The 18129-nt window shown below is 45.7% G+C and overlaps 76 non-coding genes across 76 annotated transcripts; 65 read left to right on the forward strand and 11 right to left on the reverse strand.

The window, feature by feature from the left end:
* The first annotated feature begins 437 nt into the window (after positions 1-437).
* On the forward strand, positions 438-510 carry Trnat-agu (transfer RNA threonine (anticodon AGU)). The gene has a single exon. It is a non-coding gene; the product is annotated as a tRNA-Thr (tRNA).
* Positions 511-568: 58 nt separating this feature from the next.
* Trnas-aga (transfer RNA serine (anticodon AGA)) lies at positions 569-650 on the forward strand. The gene has a single exon. It is a non-coding gene; the product is annotated as a tRNA-Ser (tRNA).
* Positions 651-747: 97 nt separating this feature from the next.
* Positions 748-819, forward strand: Trnae-uuc (transfer RNA glutamic acid (anticodon UUC)). Its single transcript has one exon. It is a non-coding gene; the product is annotated as a tRNA-Glu (tRNA).
* Positions 820-895: 76 nt separating this feature from the next.
* Trnac-gca (transfer RNA cysteine (anticodon GCA)) lies at positions 896-967 on the forward strand. The gene has a single exon. It is a non-coding gene; the product is annotated as a tRNA-Cys (tRNA).
* Positions 968-1041: 74 nt separating this feature from the next.
* Trnas-uga (transfer RNA serine (anticodon UGA)) lies at positions 1042-1123 on the forward strand. Its single transcript has one exon. It is a non-coding gene; the product is annotated as a tRNA-Ser (tRNA).
* An 80-nt stretch (positions 1124-1203) lies between these two features.
* Trnaf-gaa (transfer RNA phenylalanine (anticodon GAA)) lies at positions 1204-1276 on the forward strand. The gene has a single exon. It is a non-coding gene; the product is annotated as a tRNA-Phe (tRNA).
* A 137-nt stretch (positions 1277-1413) lies between these two features.
* On the reverse strand, positions 1414-1484 carry Trnag-gcc (transfer RNA glycine (anticodon GCC)). Its single transcript has one exon. It is a non-coding gene; the product is annotated as a tRNA-Gly (tRNA).
* A 116-nt stretch (positions 1485-1600) lies between these two features.
* Trnat-agu (transfer RNA threonine (anticodon AGU)) lies at positions 1601-1673 on the forward strand. The gene has a single exon. It is a non-coding gene; the product is annotated as a tRNA-Thr (tRNA).
* Positions 1674-1731: 58 nt separating this feature from the next.
* Trnas-aga (transfer RNA serine (anticodon AGA)) lies at positions 1732-1813 on the forward strand. The gene has a single exon. It is a non-coding gene; the product is annotated as a tRNA-Ser (tRNA).
* A 97-nt stretch (positions 1814-1910) lies between these two features.
* Positions 1911-1982, forward strand: Trnae-uuc (transfer RNA glutamic acid (anticodon UUC)). The gene has a single exon. It is a non-coding gene; the product is annotated as a tRNA-Glu (tRNA).
* Positions 1983-2366: 384 nt separating this feature from the next.
* On the forward strand, positions 2367-2439 carry Trnaf-gaa (transfer RNA phenylalanine (anticodon GAA)). Its single transcript has one exon. It is a non-coding gene; the product is annotated as a tRNA-Phe (tRNA).
* A 137-nt stretch (positions 2440-2576) lies between these two features.
* Positions 2577-2647, reverse strand: Trnag-gcc (transfer RNA glycine (anticodon GCC)). The gene has a single exon. It is a non-coding gene; the product is annotated as a tRNA-Gly (tRNA).
* Positions 2648-2763: 116 nt separating this feature from the next.
* On the forward strand, positions 2764-2836 carry Trnat-agu (transfer RNA threonine (anticodon AGU)). Its single transcript has one exon. It is a non-coding gene; the product is annotated as a tRNA-Thr (tRNA).
* Positions 2837-3073: 237 nt separating this feature from the next.
* On the forward strand, positions 3074-3145 carry Trnae-uuc (transfer RNA glutamic acid (anticodon UUC)). The gene has a single exon. It is a non-coding gene; the product is annotated as a tRNA-Glu (tRNA).
* Positions 3146-3221: 76 nt separating this feature from the next.
* Trnac-gca (transfer RNA cysteine (anticodon GCA)) lies at positions 3222-3293 on the forward strand. Its single transcript has one exon. It is a non-coding gene; the product is annotated as a tRNA-Cys (tRNA).
* Positions 3294-3367: 74 nt separating this feature from the next.
* Trnas-uga (transfer RNA serine (anticodon UGA)) lies at positions 3368-3449 on the forward strand. The gene has a single exon. It is a non-coding gene; the product is annotated as a tRNA-Ser (tRNA).
* An 80-nt stretch (positions 3450-3529) lies between these two features.
* Trnaf-gaa (transfer RNA phenylalanine (anticodon GAA)) lies at positions 3530-3602 on the forward strand. The gene has a single exon. It is a non-coding gene; the product is annotated as a tRNA-Phe (tRNA).
* A 137-nt stretch (positions 3603-3739) lies between these two features.
* On the reverse strand, positions 3740-3810 carry Trnag-gcc (transfer RNA glycine (anticodon GCC)). The gene has a single exon. It is a non-coding gene; the product is annotated as a tRNA-Gly (tRNA).
* Positions 3811-3926: 116 nt separating this feature from the next.
* On the forward strand, positions 3927-3999 carry Trnat-agu (transfer RNA threonine (anticodon AGU)). The gene has a single exon. It is a non-coding gene; the product is annotated as a tRNA-Thr (tRNA).
* Positions 4000-4057: 58 nt separating this feature from the next.
* Trnas-aga (transfer RNA serine (anticodon AGA)) lies at positions 4058-4139 on the forward strand. The gene has a single exon. It is a non-coding gene; the product is annotated as a tRNA-Ser (tRNA).
* Positions 4140-4236: 97 nt separating this feature from the next.
* Trnae-uuc (transfer RNA glutamic acid (anticodon UUC)) lies at positions 4237-4308 on the forward strand. Its single transcript has one exon. It is a non-coding gene; the product is annotated as a tRNA-Glu (tRNA).
* Positions 4309-4384: 76 nt separating this feature from the next.
* Trnac-gca (transfer RNA cysteine (anticodon GCA)) lies at positions 4385-4456 on the forward strand. Its single transcript has one exon. It is a non-coding gene; the product is annotated as a tRNA-Cys (tRNA).
* A 74-nt stretch (positions 4457-4530) lies between these two features.
* Trnas-uga (transfer RNA serine (anticodon UGA)) lies at positions 4531-4612 on the forward strand. Its single transcript has one exon. It is a non-coding gene; the product is annotated as a tRNA-Ser (tRNA).
* Positions 4613-4692: 80 nt separating this feature from the next.
* Trnaf-gaa (transfer RNA phenylalanine (anticodon GAA)) lies at positions 4693-4765 on the forward strand. Its single transcript has one exon. It is a non-coding gene; the product is annotated as a tRNA-Phe (tRNA).
* A 137-nt stretch (positions 4766-4902) lies between these two features.
* On the reverse strand, positions 4903-4973 carry Trnag-gcc (transfer RNA glycine (anticodon GCC)). The gene has a single exon. It is a non-coding gene; the product is annotated as a tRNA-Gly (tRNA).
* Positions 4974-5089: 116 nt separating this feature from the next.
* Trnap-agg (transfer RNA proline (anticodon AGG)) lies at positions 5090-5162 on the forward strand. The gene has a single exon. It is a non-coding gene; the product is annotated as a tRNA-Pro (tRNA).
* A 58-nt stretch (positions 5163-5220) lies between these two features.
* Trnas-aga (transfer RNA serine (anticodon AGA)) lies at positions 5221-5302 on the forward strand. Its single transcript has one exon. It is a non-coding gene; the product is annotated as a tRNA-Ser (tRNA).
* A 97-nt stretch (positions 5303-5399) lies between these two features.
* Trnae-uuc (transfer RNA glutamic acid (anticodon UUC)) lies at positions 5400-5471 on the forward strand. The gene has a single exon. It is a non-coding gene; the product is annotated as a tRNA-Glu (tRNA).
* Positions 5472-5547: 76 nt separating this feature from the next.
* On the forward strand, positions 5548-5619 carry Trnac-gca (transfer RNA cysteine (anticodon GCA)). The gene has a single exon. It is a non-coding gene; the product is annotated as a tRNA-Cys (tRNA).
* Positions 5620-5855: 236 nt separating this feature from the next.
* Positions 5856-5928, forward strand: Trnaf-gaa (transfer RNA phenylalanine (anticodon GAA)). Its single transcript has one exon. It is a non-coding gene; the product is annotated as a tRNA-Phe (tRNA).
* Positions 5929-6065: 137 nt separating this feature from the next.
* Positions 6066-6136, reverse strand: Trnag-gcc (transfer RNA glycine (anticodon GCC)). Its single transcript has one exon. It is a non-coding gene; the product is annotated as a tRNA-Gly (tRNA).
* Positions 6137-6252: 116 nt separating this feature from the next.
* On the forward strand, positions 6253-6325 carry Trnat-agu (transfer RNA threonine (anticodon AGU)). Its single transcript has one exon. It is a non-coding gene; the product is annotated as a tRNA-Thr (tRNA).
* Positions 6326-6383: 58 nt separating this feature from the next.
* Positions 6384-6465, forward strand: Trnas-aga (transfer RNA serine (anticodon AGA)). The gene has a single exon. It is a non-coding gene; the product is annotated as a tRNA-Ser (tRNA).
* A 244-nt stretch (positions 6466-6709) lies between these two features.
* Trnac-gca (transfer RNA cysteine (anticodon GCA)) lies at positions 6710-6781 on the forward strand. The gene has a single exon. It is a non-coding gene; the product is annotated as a tRNA-Cys (tRNA).
* Positions 6782-6855: 74 nt separating this feature from the next.
* On the forward strand, positions 6856-6937 carry Trnas-uga (transfer RNA serine (anticodon UGA)). Its single transcript has one exon. It is a non-coding gene; the product is annotated as a tRNA-Ser (tRNA).
* Positions 6938-7017: 80 nt separating this feature from the next.
* On the forward strand, positions 7018-7090 carry Trnaf-gaa (transfer RNA phenylalanine (anticodon GAA)). Its single transcript has one exon. It is a non-coding gene; the product is annotated as a tRNA-Phe (tRNA).
* Positions 7091-7227: 137 nt separating this feature from the next.
* Positions 7228-7298, reverse strand: Trnag-gcc (transfer RNA glycine (anticodon GCC)). The gene has a single exon. It is a non-coding gene; the product is annotated as a tRNA-Gly (tRNA).
* A 116-nt stretch (positions 7299-7414) lies between these two features.
* Positions 7415-7487, forward strand: Trnap-agg (transfer RNA proline (anticodon AGG)). Its single transcript has one exon. It is a non-coding gene; the product is annotated as a tRNA-Pro (tRNA).
* A 58-nt stretch (positions 7488-7545) lies between these two features.
* On the forward strand, positions 7546-7627 carry Trnas-aga (transfer RNA serine (anticodon AGA)). Its single transcript has one exon. It is a non-coding gene; the product is annotated as a tRNA-Ser (tRNA).
* A 3452-nt stretch (positions 7628-11079) lies between these two features.
* Positions 11080-11151, forward strand: Trnac-gca (transfer RNA cysteine (anticodon GCA)). Its single transcript has one exon. It is a non-coding gene; the product is annotated as a tRNA-Cys (tRNA).
* A 74-nt stretch (positions 11152-11225) lies between these two features.
* On the forward strand, positions 11226-11307 carry Trnas-uga (transfer RNA serine (anticodon UGA)). The gene has a single exon. It is a non-coding gene; the product is annotated as a tRNA-Ser (tRNA).
* Positions 11308-11597: 290 nt separating this feature from the next.
* Trnag-gcc (transfer RNA glycine (anticodon GCC)) lies at positions 11598-11668 on the reverse strand. The gene has a single exon. It is a non-coding gene; the product is annotated as a tRNA-Gly (tRNA).
* A 116-nt stretch (positions 11669-11784) lies between these two features.
* On the forward strand, positions 11785-11857 carry Trnat-agu (transfer RNA threonine (anticodon AGU)). Its single transcript has one exon. It is a non-coding gene; the product is annotated as a tRNA-Thr (tRNA).
* A 237-nt stretch (positions 11858-12094) lies between these two features.
* On the forward strand, positions 12095-12166 carry Trnae-uuc (transfer RNA glutamic acid (anticodon UUC)). Its single transcript has one exon. It is a non-coding gene; the product is annotated as a tRNA-Glu (tRNA).
* A 76-nt stretch (positions 12167-12242) lies between these two features.
* On the forward strand, positions 12243-12314 carry Trnac-gca (transfer RNA cysteine (anticodon GCA)). Its single transcript has one exon. It is a non-coding gene; the product is annotated as a tRNA-Cys (tRNA).
* Positions 12315-12388: 74 nt separating this feature from the next.
* On the forward strand, positions 12389-12470 carry Trnas-uga (transfer RNA serine (anticodon UGA)). Its single transcript has one exon. It is a non-coding gene; the product is annotated as a tRNA-Ser (tRNA).
* Positions 12471-12550: 80 nt separating this feature from the next.
* Trnaf-gaa (transfer RNA phenylalanine (anticodon GAA)) lies at positions 12551-12623 on the forward strand. Its single transcript has one exon. It is a non-coding gene; the product is annotated as a tRNA-Phe (tRNA).
* A 137-nt stretch (positions 12624-12760) lies between these two features.
* Trnag-gcc (transfer RNA glycine (anticodon GCC)) lies at positions 12761-12831 on the reverse strand. Its single transcript has one exon. It is a non-coding gene; the product is annotated as a tRNA-Gly (tRNA).
* A 116-nt stretch (positions 12832-12947) lies between these two features.
* On the forward strand, positions 12948-13020 carry Trnat-agu (transfer RNA threonine (anticodon AGU)). The gene has a single exon. It is a non-coding gene; the product is annotated as a tRNA-Thr (tRNA).
* Positions 13021-13078: 58 nt separating this feature from the next.
* Positions 13079-13160, forward strand: Trnas-aga (transfer RNA serine (anticodon AGA)). Its single transcript has one exon. It is a non-coding gene; the product is annotated as a tRNA-Ser (tRNA).
* Positions 13161-13257: 97 nt separating this feature from the next.
* Positions 13258-13329, forward strand: Trnae-uuc (transfer RNA glutamic acid (anticodon UUC)). Its single transcript has one exon. It is a non-coding gene; the product is annotated as a tRNA-Glu (tRNA).
* Positions 13330-13405: 76 nt separating this feature from the next.
* Trnac-gca (transfer RNA cysteine (anticodon GCA)) lies at positions 13406-13477 on the forward strand. Its single transcript has one exon. It is a non-coding gene; the product is annotated as a tRNA-Cys (tRNA).
* Positions 13478-13713: 236 nt separating this feature from the next.
* On the forward strand, positions 13714-13786 carry Trnaf-gaa (transfer RNA phenylalanine (anticodon GAA)). Its single transcript has one exon. It is a non-coding gene; the product is annotated as a tRNA-Phe (tRNA).
* Positions 13787-14107: 321 nt separating this feature from the next.
* Positions 14108-14180, forward strand: Trnat-agu (transfer RNA threonine (anticodon AGU)). The gene has a single exon. It is a non-coding gene; the product is annotated as a tRNA-Thr (tRNA).
* Positions 14181-14413: 233 nt separating this feature from the next.
* On the forward strand, positions 14414-14485 carry Trnae-uuc (transfer RNA glutamic acid (anticodon UUC)). Its single transcript has one exon. It is a non-coding gene; the product is annotated as a tRNA-Glu (tRNA).
* A 76-nt stretch (positions 14486-14561) lies between these two features.
* Trnac-gca (transfer RNA cysteine (anticodon GCA)) lies at positions 14562-14633 on the forward strand. The gene has a single exon. It is a non-coding gene; the product is annotated as a tRNA-Cys (tRNA).
* A 74-nt stretch (positions 14634-14707) lies between these two features.
* Trnas-uga (transfer RNA serine (anticodon UGA)) lies at positions 14708-14789 on the forward strand. Its single transcript has one exon. It is a non-coding gene; the product is annotated as a tRNA-Ser (tRNA).
* An 80-nt stretch (positions 14790-14869) lies between these two features.
* Trnaf-gaa (transfer RNA phenylalanine (anticodon GAA)) lies at positions 14870-14942 on the forward strand. Its single transcript has one exon. It is a non-coding gene; the product is annotated as a tRNA-Phe (tRNA).
* A 137-nt stretch (positions 14943-15079) lies between these two features.
* Positions 15080-15150, reverse strand: Trnag-gcc (transfer RNA glycine (anticodon GCC)). Its single transcript has one exon. It is a non-coding gene; the product is annotated as a tRNA-Gly (tRNA).
* Positions 15151-15266: 116 nt separating this feature from the next.
* Trnat-agu (transfer RNA threonine (anticodon AGU)) lies at positions 15267-15339 on the forward strand. Its single transcript has one exon. It is a non-coding gene; the product is annotated as a tRNA-Thr (tRNA).
* A 58-nt stretch (positions 15340-15397) lies between these two features.
* Trnas-aga (transfer RNA serine (anticodon AGA)) lies at positions 15398-15479 on the forward strand. The gene has a single exon. It is a non-coding gene; the product is annotated as a tRNA-Ser (tRNA).
* A 97-nt stretch (positions 15480-15576) lies between these two features.
* Trnae-uuc (transfer RNA glutamic acid (anticodon UUC)) lies at positions 15577-15648 on the forward strand. The gene has a single exon. It is a non-coding gene; the product is annotated as a tRNA-Glu (tRNA).
* Positions 15649-15724: 76 nt separating this feature from the next.
* Positions 15725-15796, forward strand: Trnac-gca (transfer RNA cysteine (anticodon GCA)). Its single transcript has one exon. It is a non-coding gene; the product is annotated as a tRNA-Cys (tRNA).
* A 236-nt stretch (positions 15797-16032) lies between these two features.
* On the forward strand, positions 16033-16105 carry Trnaf-gaa (transfer RNA phenylalanine (anticodon GAA)). The gene has a single exon. It is a non-coding gene; the product is annotated as a tRNA-Phe (tRNA).
* A 137-nt stretch (positions 16106-16242) lies between these two features.
* Trnag-gcc (transfer RNA glycine (anticodon GCC)) lies at positions 16243-16313 on the reverse strand. Its single transcript has one exon. It is a non-coding gene; the product is annotated as a tRNA-Gly (tRNA).
* Positions 16314-16429: 116 nt separating this feature from the next.
* Positions 16430-16502, forward strand: Trnat-agu (transfer RNA threonine (anticodon AGU)). Its single transcript has one exon. It is a non-coding gene; the product is annotated as a tRNA-Thr (tRNA).
* A 58-nt stretch (positions 16503-16560) lies between these two features.
* Trnas-aga (transfer RNA serine (anticodon AGA)) lies at positions 16561-16642 on the forward strand. The gene has a single exon. It is a non-coding gene; the product is annotated as a tRNA-Ser (tRNA).
* A 97-nt stretch (positions 16643-16739) lies between these two features.
* Trnae-uuc (transfer RNA glutamic acid (anticodon UUC)) lies at positions 16740-16811 on the forward strand. The gene has a single exon. It is a non-coding gene; the product is annotated as a tRNA-Glu (tRNA).
* Positions 16812-16887: 76 nt separating this feature from the next.
* On the forward strand, positions 16888-16959 carry Trnac-gca (transfer RNA cysteine (anticodon GCA)). Its single transcript has one exon. It is a non-coding gene; the product is annotated as a tRNA-Cys (tRNA).
* A 74-nt stretch (positions 16960-17033) lies between these two features.
* On the forward strand, positions 17034-17115 carry Trnas-uga (transfer RNA serine (anticodon UGA)). Its single transcript has one exon. It is a non-coding gene; the product is annotated as a tRNA-Ser (tRNA).
* Positions 17116-17195: 80 nt separating this feature from the next.
* On the forward strand, positions 17196-17268 carry Trnaf-gaa (transfer RNA phenylalanine (anticodon GAA)). The gene has a single exon. It is a non-coding gene; the product is annotated as a tRNA-Phe (tRNA).
* A 137-nt stretch (positions 17269-17405) lies between these two features.
* Positions 17406-17476, reverse strand: Trnag-gcc (transfer RNA glycine (anticodon GCC)). The gene has a single exon. It is a non-coding gene; the product is annotated as a tRNA-Gly (tRNA).
* A 116-nt stretch (positions 17477-17592) lies between these two features.
* Positions 17593-17665, forward strand: Trnat-agu (transfer RNA threonine (anticodon AGU)). Its single transcript has one exon. It is a non-coding gene; the product is annotated as a tRNA-Thr (tRNA).
* Positions 17666-17723: 58 nt separating this feature from the next.
* Positions 17724-17805, forward strand: Trnas-aga (transfer RNA serine (anticodon AGA)). Its single transcript has one exon. It is a non-coding gene; the product is annotated as a tRNA-Ser (tRNA).
* A 97-nt stretch (positions 17806-17902) lies between these two features.
* Positions 17903-17974, forward strand: Trnae-uuc (transfer RNA glutamic acid (anticodon UUC)). Its single transcript has one exon. It is a non-coding gene; the product is annotated as a tRNA-Glu (tRNA).
* A 76-nt stretch (positions 17975-18050) lies between these two features.
* Positions 18051-18122, forward strand: Trnac-gca (transfer RNA cysteine (anticodon GCA)). The gene has a single exon. It is a non-coding gene; the product is annotated as a tRNA-Cys (tRNA).
* Positions 18123-18129: the final 7 nt, after the last annotated feature.

Raw genomic sequence — 18129 nt, forward strand, 5'->3', positions numbered from 1 at the left:
ACAACGTACAGACATTTGCCATGTGATAGAATTGATCATGGCCGAGATAGCTCAGTTGGGAGAGCGTCAGACTGAAGATCTGAAGGTCCCTGGTTCAATCCCGGATCTCGGCATTTTATCACTGCCCAGCAGGGCGGTTTGAGGTGGTGAATGCAAGCAGCCGTAGCACTTTTCTTCAGCTATGTTTTTTTATTTATTTTCCTTCCTTTCTTTTTTACGGAGGGTATTTTCAGGTGTAGGTAAAACACGATGCATTGGCGGGGAATCGAACCCCGGTCTTCCGCGTGGCAGGCGAGAATGCTACCACTGAACCACCAATGCGTTACTACTCATTTCCAAAATTTCCGAGTGACAGTGTATCACGTCCCGGTGTGTTAGTAGCCTTAACGGCATTTCAGACGTGTGATACTGAGATTTTCAAAATCTCCCAACAGGCAGGCGCTGTGGCTTAGCGGTTAAAGCGCCTGTCTAGTAAACAGGAGATCCCCGGTTCAAATCCGGGCAGTGCCTTTAGCAGTAATGTTCTGCTTTCTGGTCGGCGTTGTGGCAATGGCCAGCTGTTTGTCAGGCTGCGATGGCCGAGTGGTTAAGGCGTTTGACTAGAAATCAAATGGGATCTTCCCGCGTAGGTTCGAATCCTACTCGCAGCATAAGCAAAAAGGTGTTTTTGACACGAACAGAAAGACAGAGCTAGTTCAAATTGTCAGAAAAAGCATGACATCTAAATTACTTAGTGGTGCGAATGTGTCCCGCATGGTCTAGTGGTTAGGATTTCTGGTTTTCACCCAGGCGGCCCGGGTTCGATTCCCGGTGCGGGAAGTGTACATTTTTTAAGTTAAGTTGCTCTCTCACGCGTTGATGTTATATACCCTGTGCGTGGATTCCGTCCTTGGCTGGGGATATAGCTCAGTGGTAGAGCATTCGACTGCAGATCGAGAGGTCCCTGGTTCAAACCCGGGTGTCCCCTACTAGTTGGCTTTTTGTCCTCTTCGGCACCTGAGTGGTGAGCTGGTGAATTATTCTGGTTACCCAGCAATTTCTGCTGCGATGGCCGAGTGGTTAAGGCGTTAGACTTGAAATCTAATGGGATCTTCCCGCGTAGGTTCGAACCCTACTCGCAGCGAATCTACAAACATTCTTTTTGATCTGGTCAAGTGTCTATCACAACGTACAGACCTTTGCCATGTGATAGAATTGATCATGGCCGAGATAGCTCAGTTGGGAGAGCGTCAGACTGAAGATCTGAAGGTCCCTGGTTCAATCCCGGGTCTCGGCATTTTATCACTGCCCAGCAGGGCGGTTTGAGGTGGTGAATGCAAGCAGCCGTAGCACTTTTCTTCAGCTATGTTTTTTTATTTATTTTCCTTCCTTTCTTTTTTACGGAGGGTATTTTCAGGTGTAGGTAAAACACGATGCATTGGCGGGGAATCGAACCCCGGTCTCCCGCGTGGCAGGCGAGAATTCTACCACTGAACCACCAATGCGTTACTACTCATTTCCAAAATTTCCGAGTGACAGTGTATCACGTCCCGGTGTGTTAGTAGCCTTAACGGCATTTCAGACGTGTGATATTGAGATTTTCAAAATCTCCCAACAGGCAGGCGCTGTGGCTTAGCGGTTAAAGCGCCTGTCTAGTAAACAGGAGATCCCCGGTTCAAATCCGGGCAGTGCCTTTAGCAGTAATGTTGTGCTTTCTGGTCGGCCTTGTGGCAATGGCCAGCGGTTTGTCAGGCTGCGATGGCCGAGTGGTTAAGGCGTTTGACTAGAAATCAAATGGGATCTTCCCGCGTAGGTTCGAATCCTACTCGCAGCGGACGCAAAAAGGTGTTTTTGACACGAACAGAAAGACAGAGCTAGTTCAAATTGTCAGAAAAAGCATGACATCTAAATTACTTAGTGGTGCGAATATGTCCCGCATGGTCTAGTGGTTAGGATTTCTGGTTTTCACCCAGGCGGCCCGGGTTCGATTCCCGGTGCGGGAAGTGTACATTTTTTAAGTTAAGTTGCTCTCTCACGCGTTGATGTTATATACCCTGTGCGTGGATTCCGTCCTTGGCTGGGGTTATAGCTCAGTGGTAGAGCATTCGACTGCAGATCGAGAGGTCCCTGGTTCAAACCCGGGTGTCCCCTACTAGTTGGCTTTTTGTCCTCTTCGGCACCTGAGTGGTGAGCTGGTGAATTATTCTGGTTACCCAGCAATTTCTGCTGCGATGGCCGAGTGGTTAAGGCGGTAGACTTGAAATCTAATGGGATCTTCCCGCGTAGGTTCGAACCCTACTCGCAGCGAATCTACAAACATTCTTTTTGATCTGGTCAAGTGTCTATCACAACGTTCAGACCTTTGCCATGTGATAGAATTGATCATGGCCGAGATAGCTCAGTTGGGAGAGCGTCAGACTGAAGATCTGAAGGTCCCTGGTTCAATCCCGGGTCTCGGCATTTTATCACTGCCCAGCAGGGCGGGTTGAGGTGGTGAATGCAAGCAGCCGTAGCACTTTTCTTCAGCTATGTTTTTTTATTTATTTTCCTTCCTTTCTTTTTTACGGAGGGTATTTTCAGGTGTAGGTAAAACACGATGCATTGGCGGGGAATCGAACCCCGGTCTCCCGCGTGGCAGGCGAGAATTCTACCACTGAACCACCAATGCGTTACTACTCATTTCCAAAATTTCCGAGTGACAGTGTATCACGTCCCGGTGTGTTAGTAGCCTTAACGGCATTTCAGACGTGTGATATTGAGATTTTCAAAATCTCCCAACAGGCAGGCGCTGTGGCTTAGCGGTTAAAGCGCCTGTCTAGTAAACAGGAGATCCCCGGTTCAAATCCGGGCAGTGCCTTTAGCAGTAATGTTGTGCTTTCTGGTCGGCCTTGTGGCAATGGCCAGCGGTTTGTCAGGCTGCGATGGCCGAGTGGTTAAGGCGTTTGACTAGAAATCAAATGGGATCTTCTCGCGTAGGTTCGAATCCTACTCGCAGCGGACGCAAAAAGGTGTTTTTGACACGAACAGAAAGACAGAGCTAGTTCAAATTGTCAGAAAAAGCATGACATCTAAATTACTTAGTGGTGCGAATGTGTCCCGCATGGTCTAGTGGTTAGGATTTCTGGTTTTCACCCAGGCGGCCCGGGTTCGATTCCCGGTGCGGGAAGTGTACATTTTTTAAGTTAAGTTGCTCTCTCACGCGTTGATGTTATATACCCTGTGCGTGGATTCCATCCTCGGCTGGGGATATAGCTCAGTGGTAGAGCATTCGACTGCAGATCGAGAGGTCCCTGGTTCAAACCCGGGTGTCCCCTACTAGTTGGCTTTTTGTCCTCTTCGGCACCTGAGTGGTGAGCTGGTGAATTATTCTGGTTACCCAGCAATTTCTGCTGCGATGGCCGAGTGGTTAAGGCGTTAGACTTGAAATCTAATGGGATCTTCCCGCGTAGGTTCGAACCCTACTCGCAGCGAATCTACAAACATTCTTTTTGATCTGGTCAAGTGTCTATCACAACGTACAGACCTTTGCCATGTGATAGAATTGATCATGGCCGAGATAGCTCAGTTGGGAGAGCGTCAGACTGAAGATCTGAAGGTCCCTGGTTCAATCCCGGGTCTCGGCATTTTATCACTGCCCAGCAGGGCGGTTTGAGGTGGTGAATGCAAGCAGCCGTAGCACTTTTCTTCAGCTATGTTTTTTTATTTATTTTCCTTCCTTTCTTTTTTACGGAGGGTATTTTCAGGTGTAGGTAAAACACGATGCATTGGCGGGGAATCGAACCCCGGTCTCCCGCGTGGCAGGCGAGAATTCTACCACTGAACCACCAATGCGTTACTACTCATTTCCAAAATTTCCGAGTGACAGTGTATCACGTCCCGGTGTGTTAGTAGCCTTAACGGCATTTCAGACGTGTGATATTGAGATTTTCAAAATCTCCCAACAGCCAGGCGCTGTGGCTTAGCGGTTAAAGCGCCTGTCTAGTAAACAGGAGATCCCCGGTTCAAATCCGGGCAGTGCCTTTAGCAGTAATGTTGTGCTTTCTGGTCGGCCTTGTGGCAATGGCCAGCGGTTTGTCAGGCTGCGATGGCCGAGTGGTTAAGGCGTTTGACTAGAAATCAAATGGGATCTTCCCGCGTAGGTTCGAATCCTACTCGCAGCGGACGCAAAAAGGTGTTTTTGACACGAACAGAAAGACAGAGCTAGTTCAAATTGTCAGAAAAAGCATGACATCTAAATTACTTAGTGGTGCGAATGTGTCCCGCATGGTCTAGTGGTTAGGATTTCTGGTTTTCACCCAGGCGGCCCGGGTTCGATTCCCGGTGCGGGAAGTGTACATTTTTTAAGTTAAGTTGCTCTCTCACGCGTTGATGTTATATACCCTGTGCGTGGATTCCGTCCTTGGCTGGGGATATAGCTCAGTGGTAGAGCATTCGACTGCAGATCGAGAGGTCCCTGGTTCAAACCCGGGTGTCCCCTACTAGTTGGCTTTTTGTCCTCTTCGGCACCTGAGTGGTGAGCTGGTGAATTATTCTGGTTACCCAGCAATTTCTGCTGCGATGGCCGAGTGGTTAAGGCGTTAGACTTGAAATCTAATGGGATCTTCCCGCGTAGGTTCGAACCCTACTCGCAGCGAATCTACAAACATTCTTTTTGATCTGGTCAAGTGTCTATCACAACGTACAGACCTTTGCCATGTGATAGAATTGATCATGGCCGAGATAGCTCAGTTGGGAGAGCGTCAGACTGAAGATCTGAAGGTCCCTGGTTCAATCCCGGGTCTCGGCATTTTATCACTGCCCAGCAGGGCGGTTTGAGGTGGTGAATGCAAGCAGCCGTAGCACTTTTCTTCAGCTATGTTTTTTTATTTATTTTCCTTCCTTTCTTTTTTACGGAGGGTATTTTCAGGTGTAGGTAAAACACGATGCATTGGCGGGGAATCGAACCCCGGTCTCCCGCGTGGCAGGCGAGAATTCTACCACTGAACCACCAATGCGTTACTACTCATTTCCAAAATTTCCGAGTGACAGTGTATCACGTCCCGGTGTGTTAGTAGCCTTAACGGCATTTCAGACGTGTGATATTGAGATTTTCAAAATCTCCCAACAGGCAGGCGCTGTGGCTTAGCGGTTAAAGCGCCTGTCTAGGAAACAGGAGATCCCCGGTTCAAATCCGGGCAGTGCCTTTAGCAGTAATGTTGTGCTTTCTGGTCGGCCTTGTGGCAATGGCCAGCGGTTTGTCAGGCTGCGATGGCCGAGTGGTTAAGGCGTTTGACTAGAAATCAAATGGGATCTTCCCGCGTAGGTTCGAATCCTACTCGCAGCGGACGCAAAAAGGTGTTTTTGACACGAACAGAAAGACAGAGCTAGTTCAAATTGTCAGAAAAAGCATGACATCTAAATTACTTAGTGGTGCGAATGTGTCCCGCATGGTCTAGTGGTTAGGATTTCTGGTTTTCACCCAGGCGGCCCGGGTTCGATTCCCGGTGCGGGAAGTGTACATTTTTTAAGTTAAGTTGCTCTCTCACGCGTTGATGTTATATACCCTGTGCGTGGATTCCGTCCTTGGCTGGGGATATAGCTCAGTGGTAGAGCATTCGACTGCAGATCGAGAGGTCCCTGGTTCAAACCCGGGTGTCCCCTACTAGTTGGCTTTTTGTCCTCTTCGGCACCTGAGTGGTGAGCTGGTGAATTATTCTGGTTACCCAGCAATTTCTGCTGCGATGGCCGAGTGGTTAAGGCGTTAGACTTGAAATCTAATGGGATCTTCCCGCGTAGGTTCAAACCCTACTCGCAGCGAATCTACAAACATTCTTTTTGATCTGGTCAAGTGTCTATCACAACGTACAGACCTTTGCCATGTGATAGAATTGATCATGGCCGAGATAGCTCAGTTGGGAGAGCGTCAGACTGAAGATCTGAAGGTCCCTGGTTCAATCCCGGGTCTCGGCATTTTATCACTGCCCAGCAGGGCGGTTTGAGGTGGTGAATGCAAGCAGCCGTAGCACTTTTCTTCAGCTATGTTTTTTTATTTATTTTCCTTCCTTTCTTTTTTACGGAGGGTATTTTCAGGTGTAGGTAAAACACGATGCATTGGCGGGGAATCGAACCCCGGTCTCCCGCGTGGCAGGCGAGAATTCTACCACTGAACCACCAATGCGTTACTACTCATTTCCAAAATTTCCGAGTGACAGTGTATCACGTCCCGGTGTGTTAGTAGCCTTAACGGCATTTCAGACGTGTGATATTGAGATTTTCAAAATCTCCCAACAGGCAGGCGCTGTGGCTTAGCGGTTAAAGCGCCTGTCTAGTAAACAGGAGATCCCCGGTTCAAATCCGGGCAGTGCCTTTAGCAGTAATGTTGTGCTTTCTGGTCGGCCTTGTGGCAATGGCCAGCGGTTTGTCAGGCTGCGATGGCCGAGTGGTTAAGGCGTTTGACTAGAAATCAAATGGGATCTTCCCGCGTAGGTTCGAATCCTACTCGCAGCGGACGCAAAAAGGTGTTTTTGACACGAACAGAAAGACAGAGCTAGTTCAAATTGTCAGAAAAAGCATGACATCTAAATTACTTAGTGGTGCGAATGTGTCCCGCATGGTCTAGTGGTTAGGATTTCTGGTTTTCACCCAGGCGGCCGGGTTCGATTCCCGGTGCGGGAAGTGTACATTTTTTAAGTTAAGTTGCTCTCTCACGCGTTGATGTTATATACCCTGTGCGTGGATTCCGTCCTTGGCTGGGGATATAGCTCAGTGGTAGAGCATTCGACTGCAGATCGAGAGGTCCCTGGTTCAAACCCGGGTGTCCCCTACTAGTTGGCTTTTTGTCCTCTTCGGCACCTGAGTGGTGAGCTGGTGAATTATTCTGGTTACCCAGCAATTTCTGCTGCGATGGCCGAGTGGTTAAGGCGTTAGACTTGAAATCTAATGGGATCTTCCCGCGTAGGTTCGAACCCTACTCGCAGCGAATCTACAAACATTCTTTTTGATCTGGTCAAGTGTCTATCACAACGTACAGACCTTTGCCATGTGATAGAATTGATCATGGCCGAGATAGCTCAGTTGGGAGAGCGTCAGACTGAAGATCTGAAGGTCCCTGGTTCAATCCCGGGTCTCGGCATTTTATCACTGCCCAGCAGGGCGGTTTGAGGTGGTGAATGCAAGCAGCCGTAGCACTTTTCTTCAGCTATGTTTTTTTATTTATTTTCCTTCCTTTCTTTTTTACGGAGGGTATTTTCAGGTGTAGGTAAAACACGATGCATTGGCGGGGAATCGAACCCCGGTCTCCCGCGTGGCAGGCGAGAATTCTACCACTGAACCACCAATGCGTTACTACTCATTTCCAAAATTTCCGAGTGACAGTGTATCACGTCCCGGTGTGTTAGTAGCCTTAACGGCATTTCAGACGTGTGATATTGAGATTTTCAAAATCTCCCAACAGGCAGGCGCTGTGGCTTAGCGGTTAAAGCGCCTGTCTAGGAAACAGGAGATCCCCGGTTCAAATCCGGGCAGTGCCTGTAGCAGTAATGTTGTGCTTTCTGGTCGGCCTTGTGGCAATGGCCAGCGGTTTGTCAGGCTGCGATGGCCGAGTGGTTAAGGCGTTTGACTAGAAATCAAATGGGATCTTCCCGCGTAGGTTCGAATCCTACTCGCAGCGGACGCAAAAAGGTGTTTTTGACACGAACAGAAAGACAGAGCTAGTTCAAATTGTCAGAAAAAGCATGACATCTAAATTACTTAGTGGTGCGAATGTGTCCCGCATGGTCTTCTTCTTCTTAATTTATTTAACGTCGGAGAAATAACTATGTACATATAGCTTCCTGATATAAAAAAATAAATAAATACATACTTATAAATATACAGGAAACTAATCAAATCCGACAAAAATTTGTTTATGGTTTTATGAAAAATGTATAAAAATTAAGAAAAAATATTTAAATAGACCGAGTGACTGAAATCATACTCCTTTAGTTTCGTTTTAAATTTTTTAAGGCTGTTACAACTTTTCAATTCGGAAGGTAAAGTATTCCAAATTTTAGGCCCCAATGAGCGAAGACATTTTTCCCCAAAATTTTTTGTATTAAAGTTCAATGTTTTAAGATTATTTAAATATTGACTTCGTACTGGCCTGTTTGTTTCGCTGCGTTGAAAGATGTCTAACATAAATGGCGGATTTAAATTATTAAGAGATTTAAAAATCTCTATACATAGATTTCGTATTCGCATAATTTTCATGTAGTTACTTTTGTTCTTGGTAGAAATGTACCTTTCTTTTCTCTCTGAATATCCGCTATCTACAAATTTTAGGGCTCGCTTATGGAGTTTTTCGACCCTAGAAAGTGATTTTGAAGATGAGAAATTCCAAATAAGTGGACAGTAGTTAAAGTTTGAATACACAAAACTTTCTGCTAAGACACTCTTAGCTTTAAAAGGAAGTATGTTTTTAAATCTATACAAAGCATTTAGTTGCGCAGATGCTTTCTTGCAAACCTCATTTAAGTGCTGATCAAATCTAAGGTTATTGTCAATTTTAACTCCTAACAGTTTGACTGTGTCTTGCGAATATATGTTTTTATCTCCGATTCTTATCAGTTTACTACTTGTGTTTTCTATCCTATCTTTGCTGATTATAATGCATTGAAATTTGTCAGGGTTAGCAATCATTTTATTTTCATGTAGCCATGCTAACGCCTGCTCAGACTCACCTTCTAAAATTTTAATGAGGTTTGGAATTGAATTGGAAAAGCTTGACAATGTATTATCATCAGCATAGTTGTGTAGGTCACTTCTGGTTATAAAAAGAAAAATATCGTTAAGAAAAATATTAAAAATTATCGGGCCTAAGATTGATCCTTGCGGCACGCCTGAAAGAATCATTTGGAAAAGACTGTAGTGTCCGTTTATACGAGTAGATTGTTCTCTATTTGTTAGGTATGACAGGACAAATTTCAGGGCATTAATTTCAAATCCATATGCCTCAAGTTTAGCGATTAGTAAATCATGTGGCACACAATCGAATGCTTTTGATAGATCCATTAAGACTGCACCAACCACGTAATTCTTATCAAGTTTTTTTTTCCATTCTTCTAGTAAACGAATTAAGACATGCTGTGTGTTATAGTTTTTCCGATAGGCTGACAAAAATATTGAAAGTTTCGATTCTATGAAAGACATGATTTGATCCTTCATTATGTTTTCATAGAATTTTGAAAATACATTCAACACACTGACAGGTCTAAAATTTTTAATGCTATGTTTGTCTTTGCCTCCTTTGTCAAGAGGTGCTACCGTTGCACGTTTGGCTCCATCGGGAAAAATATTCAATTTTATGCTGCTGTTTATAGCATTTTTCAATGGGCCAATCAGATATTCACTAGCTAACTTCACAAGCTTTGGGGGTATTTTGTCTCTACCTGGAGAGGAATTTATGTTTAAATTAGTAAAAAGTTTTTTGATTGTGTTGTCATCTACCTCCTCAAAGTTAAAAAAATTTATATTTTCGTTGCAGGCTTTAATTTTGACAATACTCGGATGACTCTCGTATGTTTTAATTATCTCATTAATTAGTCTCTCTTTGTCTAAGGAATTTCGATAATCAATTGATATTGGCTTGGTTCCACTACTTTTTTCTACAATGTTAATATAGTGTTCATTAAATAATTCAGCAAGCTCACTGTCATTGGTTATCTGAGCACCATCTTTGATAATCATAATGTTATCATTGTTCAAACCACTTTTATTGGTTATAAACGGCTTAATAGTTTTCCAAAAAGTTTTATTTTCTACAATCCCAGAATCTATAACATTTTTAAAATACATTTTTATGGCTTTCTTTCTGAGTCCAACACACTTATTTCGTTGTTTTTTATAGTTAATCTTGTTTTCTTCAGTAGGATCTTTATTGTATCGGTTTTTAAATCTTGACCTGGTATAAATGGCTTGCCTAAGTTCTTTATTCATAAAAGGTGCTTCATTTCCCCTGAGCAGTTTCTGTTTTAACGGGGCATGCTTTTCAATAATAGAACTAAACGTTTTTGTCAAGTGGTCGTAATTTGAAGCAGGGTCATTTTCATTAAAATCAAAACGTGTATTCCTAACATCAGAAAGAAACTTTCTCTTATTAAACTTTCTGTTACTTCTATAAACAATTAGTTTTGGTTTCAATCTTACCAGATGAGATCTTAGGAAAGTTGTAATCATCAGATGATGGTCACTGAGTCCAGTCTCAGTAACCATAGTGTTTTGAAAAGACCTTTGTTTATTTGTTAAAATAACATCAATTGATGTTCCTTGTTCACTTGCAAAACATGTTTTGTCTTTGACTAAGTTTTTTAGGTCAAAAGTATCGCAAAGAGAAGTTATGTAATGATAATTTATTATTTCATTTTTATTATGAGTATCAATGTTTATGTCCCCCATCACAATGATGTTATCACAAAATGAGAGTGTTTTGTTTAGAATTTTCTCCAAATCTTCAAAGAAACTTTGAAGATTAGAATGACGTGGTGGACGATAAAGGGTGATAATAGTCCATTTTTTGTTTCTGACGTTTAGCCCAGAACATATAATTTCATTACTTGTAAGGTTAGCTATGTTTATTTGCTTACAAACCACTCCCTTTTTTACATACTCAATTAGCCCACCCCCATTTTTATCCCGATCTTTTCTAGATCTTAATTCATAATCATCAATAGTAAATTGACTATTTGGAAAAGTACTATCTAATTTTGTTTCAGATAATACAAAATAATCTGGAGCAAATTTCACAAAGATTTCCCTTAAGTCAATTATTTTTTTCCTTAAACTATTTATATTCAAATATCCTATCAATAGATTGAAAGGATTTTTGATTCTAATATCACAGACATTTTTCAGAGAATTTTGTAAATTATATGTAGAATCATCTGCAGTCGAATGCTCTACCACTGAGCTATATCCCCAGCCAAGGACGGAATCCACGCACAGGGTATATAACATCAACGCGTGAGAGAGCAACTTAACTAGCGGCCCGGGTTCGATTCCCGGTGCGGGAAGTGTACATTTTTTAAGTTAAGTTGCTCTCTCACGCGTTGATGTTATATACCCTGTGCGTGGATTCCGTCCTTGGCTGGGGATATAGCTCAGTGGTAGAGCATTCGACTGCAGATCGAGAGGTCCCTGGTTCAAACCCGGGTGTCCCCTACTAGTTGGCTTTTTGTCCTCTTCGGCACCTGAGTGGTGAGCTGGTGAATTATTCTGGTTACCCAGCAATTTCTGCTGCGATGGCCGAGTGGTTAAGGCGTTAGACTTGAAATCTAATGGGATCTTCCCGCGTAGGTTCGAACCCTACTCGCAGCGAATCTACAAACATTCTTTTTGATCTGGTCAAGTGTCTATCACAACGTACAGACCTTTGCCATGTGATAGAATTGATCATGGCCGAGATAGCTCAGTTGGGAGAGCGTCAGGCTGAAGATCTGAAGGTCCCTGGTTCAATCCCGGGTCTCGGCATTTTATCACTGCCCAGCAGGGCGGTTTGAGGTGGTGAATGCAAGCAGCCGTAGCACTTTTCTTCAGCTATGTTTTTTTATTTATTTTCCTTCCTTTCTTTTTTACGGAGGGTATTTTCAGGTGTAGGTAAAACACGATGCATTGGCGGGGAATCGAACCCCGGTCTCCCGCGTGGCAGGCGAGAATTCTACCACTGAACCACCAATGCGTTACTACTGATTTCCAAAATTTCCGAGTGACAGTGTATCACGTCCCGGTGTGTTAGTAGCCTTAACGGCATTTCAGACGTGTGATATTGAGATTTTCAAAATCTCCCAACAGGCAGGCGCTGTGGCTTAGCGGTTAAAGCGCCTGTCTAGTAAACAGGAGATCCCCGGTTCAAATCCGGGCAGTGCCTTTAGCAGTAATGTTGTGCTTTCTGGTCGGCCATGTGGCAATGGCCAGCGGTTTGTCAGGCTGCGATGGCCGATTGGTTAAGGCGTTTGACTAGAAATCAAATGGAATCTTCCCGCGTAGGTTCGAATCCTACTCGCAGCGGACGCAAAAAGGTGTTTTTGACACGAACAGAAAGACAGAGCTAGTTCAAATTGTCAGAAAAAGCATGACATCTAAATTACTTAGTGGTGCGAATGTGTCCCGCATGGTCTAGTGGTTAGGATTTCTGGTTTTCACCCAGGCGGCCCGGGTTCGATTCCCGGTGCGGGAAGTGTACATTTTTTAAGTTAAGTTGCTCTCTCACGCGTTGATGTTATATACCCTGTGCGTGGATTCCGTCCTTGGCTGGGGATATAGCTCAGTGGTAGAGCATTCGACTGCAGATCGAGAGGTCCCTGGTTCAAACCCGGGTGTCCCCTACTAGTTGGCTTTTTGTCCTCTTCGGCACCTGAGTGGTGAGCTGGTGAATTATTCTGGTTACCCAGCAATTTCTGCTGCGATGGCCGAGTGGTTAAGGCGTTAGACTTGAAATCTAATGGGATCTTCCCGCGTAGGTTCGAACCCTACTCGCAGCGAATCTACAAACATTCTTTTTGATCTGGTCAAGTGTCTATCACAACGTACAGACCTTTGCCATGTGATAGATTTGATCATGGCCGAGATAGCTCAGTTGGGAGAGCGTCAGACTGAAGATCTGAAGGTCCCTGGTTCAATCCCGGGTCTCGGCATTTTATCACTGCCCAGCAGGGCGGTTTGAGGTGGTGAATGCAAGCAGCCGTAGCACTTTTCTTCAGCTATGTTTTTTTATTTATTTTCCTTCCTTTCTTTTTTACGGAGGGTATTTTCAGGTGTAGGTAAAACACGATGCATTGGCGGGGAATCGAACCCCGGTCTCCCGCGTGGCAGGCGAGAATTCTACCACTGAACCACCAATGCGTTACTACTCATTTCCAAAATTTCCGAGTGACAGTGTATCACGTCCCGGTGTGTTAGTAGCCTTAACGGCATTTCAGACGTGTGATATTGAGATTTTCAAAATCTCCCAACAGGCAGGCGCTGTGGCTTAGCGGTTAAAGCGCCTGTCTAGTAAACAGGAGATCCCCGGTTCAAATCCGGGCAGTGCCTTTAGCAGTAATGTTGTGCTTTCTGGTCGGCCTTGTGGCAATGGCCAGCGGTTTGTCAGGCTGCGATGGCCGAGTGGTTAAGGCGTTTGACTAGAAATCAAATGGGATCTTCCCGCGTAGGTTCGAATCCTACTCGCAGCGGACGCAAAAAGGTGTTTTTGACACGAACAGAAAGACAGAGCTAGTTCAAATTGTCAGAAAAAGCATGACATCTAAATTACTTAGTGGTGCGAATGTGTCCCGCATGGTCTAGTGGTTAGGATTTCTGGTTTTCACCCAGGCGGCCCGGGTTCGATTCCCGGTGCGGGAAGTGTACATTTTTTAAGTTAAGTTGCTCTCTCACGCGTTGATGTTATATACCCTGTGCGTGGATTCCGTCCTTGGCTGGGGATATAGCTCAGTGGTAGAGCATTCGACTGCAGATCGAGAGGTCCCTGGTTCAAACCCAGGTGTCCCCTACTAGTTGGCTTTTTATCCTCTTCGGCACCTGAGTGGTGAGCTGGTGAATTATTCTGGTTACCCAGCAATTTCTGCTGCGATGGCCGAGTGGTTAAGGCGTTAGACCTGAAATCTAATGGGATCTTCCCGCGTAGGTTCGAACCCTACTCGCAGCGAATCTACAAACATTCTTTTTGATCTGGTCAAGTGTCTATCACAACGTACAGACCTTTGCCATGTGATAGAATTGATCATGGCCGAGATAGCTCAGTTGGGAGAGCGTCAGACTGAAGATCTGAAGGTCCCTGGTTCAATCCCGGGTCTCGGCATTTTATCACTGCCCAGCAGGGCGGTTTGAGGTGGTGAATGCAAGCAGCCGTAGCACTTTTCTTCAGCTATGTTTTTTTATTTATTTTCCTTCCTTTCTTTTTTACGGAGGGTATTTTCAGGTGTAGGTAAAACACGATGCATTGGCGGGGAATCGAACCCCGGTCTCCCGCGTGGCAGGCAATTCTACCACTGAACCACCAATGCGTTACAACTCATTTCCAAAATTTCCGAGTGATAGTGTATCACGTCCCGGTGTGTTAGTAACCTTAACGGCATTTCAGACGTGTGATATTGAGATTTTCAAAATCTCCCAACAGGCAGGCGCTGTGGCTTAGCGGTTAAAGCGCCTGTCTAGTAAACAGGAGATCCCCGGTTCAAATCCGGGCAGTGCCGTTAGCAGTAATGTTGTGCTTTCTGGTCGGCCTTGTGGCAATGGCCAGCGGTTTGTCAGGCTGCGATGGCAGAGTGGTTAAGGCGTTTGACTAGAAATCACATGGGATCTTCCCGCGTAAGTTCGAATCCTACTCGCAGCGGACGCAAAAAGGTGTTTTTGACACGAACAGAAAGACATAGCTCAAATTGTCAGAAAAAGCATGACATCTAAATTACTTAGTGGTGCGAATGTGTCCCGCATGGTCTAGTGGTTAGGATTTCTGGTTTTCACCCAGGCGGCCCGGGTTCGATTCCCGGTGCGGGAAGTGTACATTTTTTAAGTTAAGTTGCTCTCTCACGCGTTGATGTTATATACCCTGTGCGTGGATTCCGTCCTTGGCTGGGGATATAGCTCAGTGGTAGAGCATTCGACTGCAGATCGAGAGGTCCCTGGTTCAAACCCGGGTGTCCCCTACTAGTTGGCTTTTTGTCCTCTTCGGCACCTGAGTGGTGAGCTGGTGAATTATTCTGGTTACCCAGCAATTTCTGCTGCGATGGCCGAGTGGTTAAGGCGTTAGACTTGAAATCTAATGGGATCTTTCCGCGTAGGTTCGAACCCTACTCGCAGCGAATCTACAAACATTCTTTTTGATCTGGTCAAGTGTCTATCACAACGTACAGACCTTTGCCATGTGATAGAATTGATCATGGCCGAGATAGCTCAGTTGGGAGAGCGTCAGACTGAAGATCTGAAGGTCCCTGGTTCAATCCCGGGTCTCGGCATTTTATCACTGCCCAGCAGGGCGGTTTGAGGTGGTGAATGCAAGCAGCCGTAGCACTTTTCTTCAGCTATGTTTTTTTATTTATTTTCCTTCCTTTCTTTTTTACGGAGGGTATTTTCAGGTGTAGGTAAAACACGATGCATTGGCGGGGAATCGAACCCCGGTCTCCCGCGTGGCAGGCGAGAATTCTACCACTGAACCACCAATGCGTTACTACTCATTTCCAAAATTTCCGAGTGACAGTGTATCACGTCCCGGTGTGTTAGTAGCCTTAACGGCATTTCAGACGTGTGATATTGAGATTTTCAAAATCTCCCAACAGGCAGGCGCTGTGGCTTAGCGGTTAAAGCGCCTGTCTAGTAAACAGGAGATCCCCGGTTCAAATCCGGGCAGTGCCTTTAGCAGTAATGTTGTGCTTTCTGGTCGGCCTTGTGGCAATGGCCAGCGGTTTGTCAGGCTGCGATGGCCGAGTGGTTAAGGCGTTTGACTAGAAATCAAATGGGATCTTCCCGCGTAGGTTCGAATCCTACTCGCAGCGGACGCAAAAAGGTGTTTTTGACACGAACAGAAAGACAGAGCTAGTTCAAATTGTCAGAAAAAGCATGACATCTAAATTACTTAGTGGTGCGAATGTGTCCCGCATGGTCTAGTGGTTAGGATTTCTGGTTTTCACCCAGGCGGCCCGGGTTCGATTCCCGGTGCGGGAAGTGTACATTTTTTAAGTTAAGTTGCTCTCTCACGCGTTGATGTTATATACCCTGTGCGTGGATTCCGTCCTTGGCTGGGGATATAGCTCAGTGGTAGAGCATTCGACTGCAGATCGAGAGGTCCCTGGTTCAAACCCGGGTGTCCCCTACTAGTTGGCTTTTTGTCCTCTTCGGCACCTGAGTGGTGAGCTGGTGAATTATTCTGGTTACCCAGCAATTTCTGCTGCGATGGCCGAGTGGTTAAGGCGTTAGACTTGAAATCTAATGGGATCTTCCCGCGTAGGTTCGAACCTTACTCGCAGCGAATCTACAAACATTCTTTTTGATCTGGTCAAGTGTCTATCACAACGTACAGACCTTTGCCATGTGATAGAATTGATCATGGCCGAGATAGCTCAGTTGGGAGAGCGTCAGACTGAAGATCTGAAGGTCCCTGGTTCAATCCCGGGTCTCGGCATTTTATCACTGCCCAGCAGGGCGGTTTGAGGTGGTGAATGCAAGCAGCCGTAGCACTTTTCTTCAGCTATGTTTTTTTATTTATTTTCCTTCCTTTCTTTTTTACGGAGGGTATTTTCAGGTGTAGGTAAAACACGATGCATTGGCGGGGAATCGAACCCCGGTCTCCCGCGTGGCAGGCGAGAATTCTACCACTGAACCACCAATGCGTTACTACTCATTTCCAAAATTTCCGAGTGACAGTGTATCACGTCCCGGTGTGTTAGTAGCCTTAACGGCATTTCAGACGTGTGATATTGAGATTTTCAAAATCTCCCAACAGGCAGGCGCTGTGGCTTAGCGGTTAAAGCGCCTGTCTAGTAAACAGGAGATCCCCGGTTCAAATCCGGGCAGTGCCTTTAGCAGTAATGTTGTGCTTTCTGGTCGGCCTTGTGGCAATGGCCAGCGGTTTGTCAGGCTGCGATGGCCGAGTGGTTAAGGCGTTTGACTAGAAATCAAATGGGATCTTCCCGCGTAGGTTCGAATCCTACTCGCAGCGGACGCAAAAAGGTGTTTTTGACACGAACAGAAAGACAAAGCTAGTTCAAATTGTCAGAAAAAGCATTACATCTAAATTACTTAGTGGTGCGAATGTGTCCCGCATGGTCTAGTGGTTAGGATTTCTGGTTTTCACCCAGGCGGCCCGGGTTCGATTCCCGGTGCGGGAAGTGTACATTTTTTAAGTTAAGTTGCTCTTTCACGCGTTGATGTTATATACCCTGTGCGTGGATTCCGTCCTTGGCTGGGGATATAGCTCAGTGGTAGAGCATTCGACTGCAGATCGAGAGGTCCCTGGTTCAAACCCGGGTGTCCCCTACTAGTTGGCTTTTTGTCCTCTTCGGCACCTGAGTGGTGAGCTGGTGAATTATTCTGGTTACCCAGCAATTTCTGCTGCGATGGCCGAGTGGTTAAGGCGTTAGACTTGAAATCTAATGGGATCTTCCCGCGTAGGTTCGAACCCTACTCGCAGCGAATCTACAAACATTCTTTTTGATCTGGTCAAGTGTCTATCACAACGTACAGACCTTTGCCATGTGATAGAATTGATCATGGCCGAGATAGCTCAGTTGGGAGAGCGTCAGACTGAAGATCTGAAGGTCCCTGGTTCAATCCCGGGTCTCGGCATTTTATCACTGCCCAGCAGGGCGGTTTGAGGTGGTGAATGCAAGCAGCCGTAGCACTTTTCTTCAGCTATGTTTTTTTATTTATTTTCCTTCCTTTCTTTTTTACGGAGGGTATTTTCAGGTGTAGGTAAAACACGATGCATTGGCGGGGAATCGAACCCCGGTCTCCCGCGTGGCAGGCGAGAATTCTACCACTGAACCACCAATGCGTTACTACTCATTTCCAAAATTTCCGAGTGACAGTGTATCACGTCCCGGTGTGTTAGTAGCCTTAACGGCATTTCAGACGTGTGATATTGAGATTTTCAAAATCTCCCAACAGGCAGGCGCTGTGGCTTAGCGGTTAAAGCGCCTGTCTAGTAAACAGGAGATCCCCGGTTCAAATCCGGGCAGTGCCTTTAGCAGTAATGTTGTGCTTTCTGGTCGGCCTTGTGGCAATGGCCAGCGGTTTGTCAGGCTGCGATGGCCGAGTGGTTAAGGCGTTTGACTAGAAATCAAATGGGATCTTCCCGCGTAGGTTCGAATCCTACTCGCAGCGGACGCAAAAAGGTGTTTTTGACACGAACAGAAAGACAGAGCTAGTTCAAATTGTCAGAAAAAGCATGACATCTAAATTACTTAGTGGTGCGAATGTGTCCCGCATGGTCTAGTGGTTAGGATTTCTGGTTTTCACCCAGGCGGCCCGGGTTCGATTCCCGGTGCGGGAAGTGTACATTTTTTAAGTTAAGTTGCTCTCTCACGCGTTGATGTTATATACCCTGTGCGTGGATTCCGTCCTTGGCTGGGGATATAGCTCAGTGGTAGAGCATTCGACTGCAGATCGAGAGGTCCCTGGTTCAAACCCGGGTGTCCCCTACTAGTT

This window comes from Hydractinia symbiolongicarpus, chromosome 2 (genome assembly GCF_029227915.1).
Source record: "Hydractinia symbiolongicarpus strain clone_291-10 chromosome 2, HSymV2.1, whole genome shotgun sequence".
Taxonomy (NCBI): domain Eukaryota; kingdom Metazoa; phylum Cnidaria; class Hydrozoa; order Anthoathecata; family Hydractiniidae; genus Hydractinia; species Hydractinia symbiolongicarpus.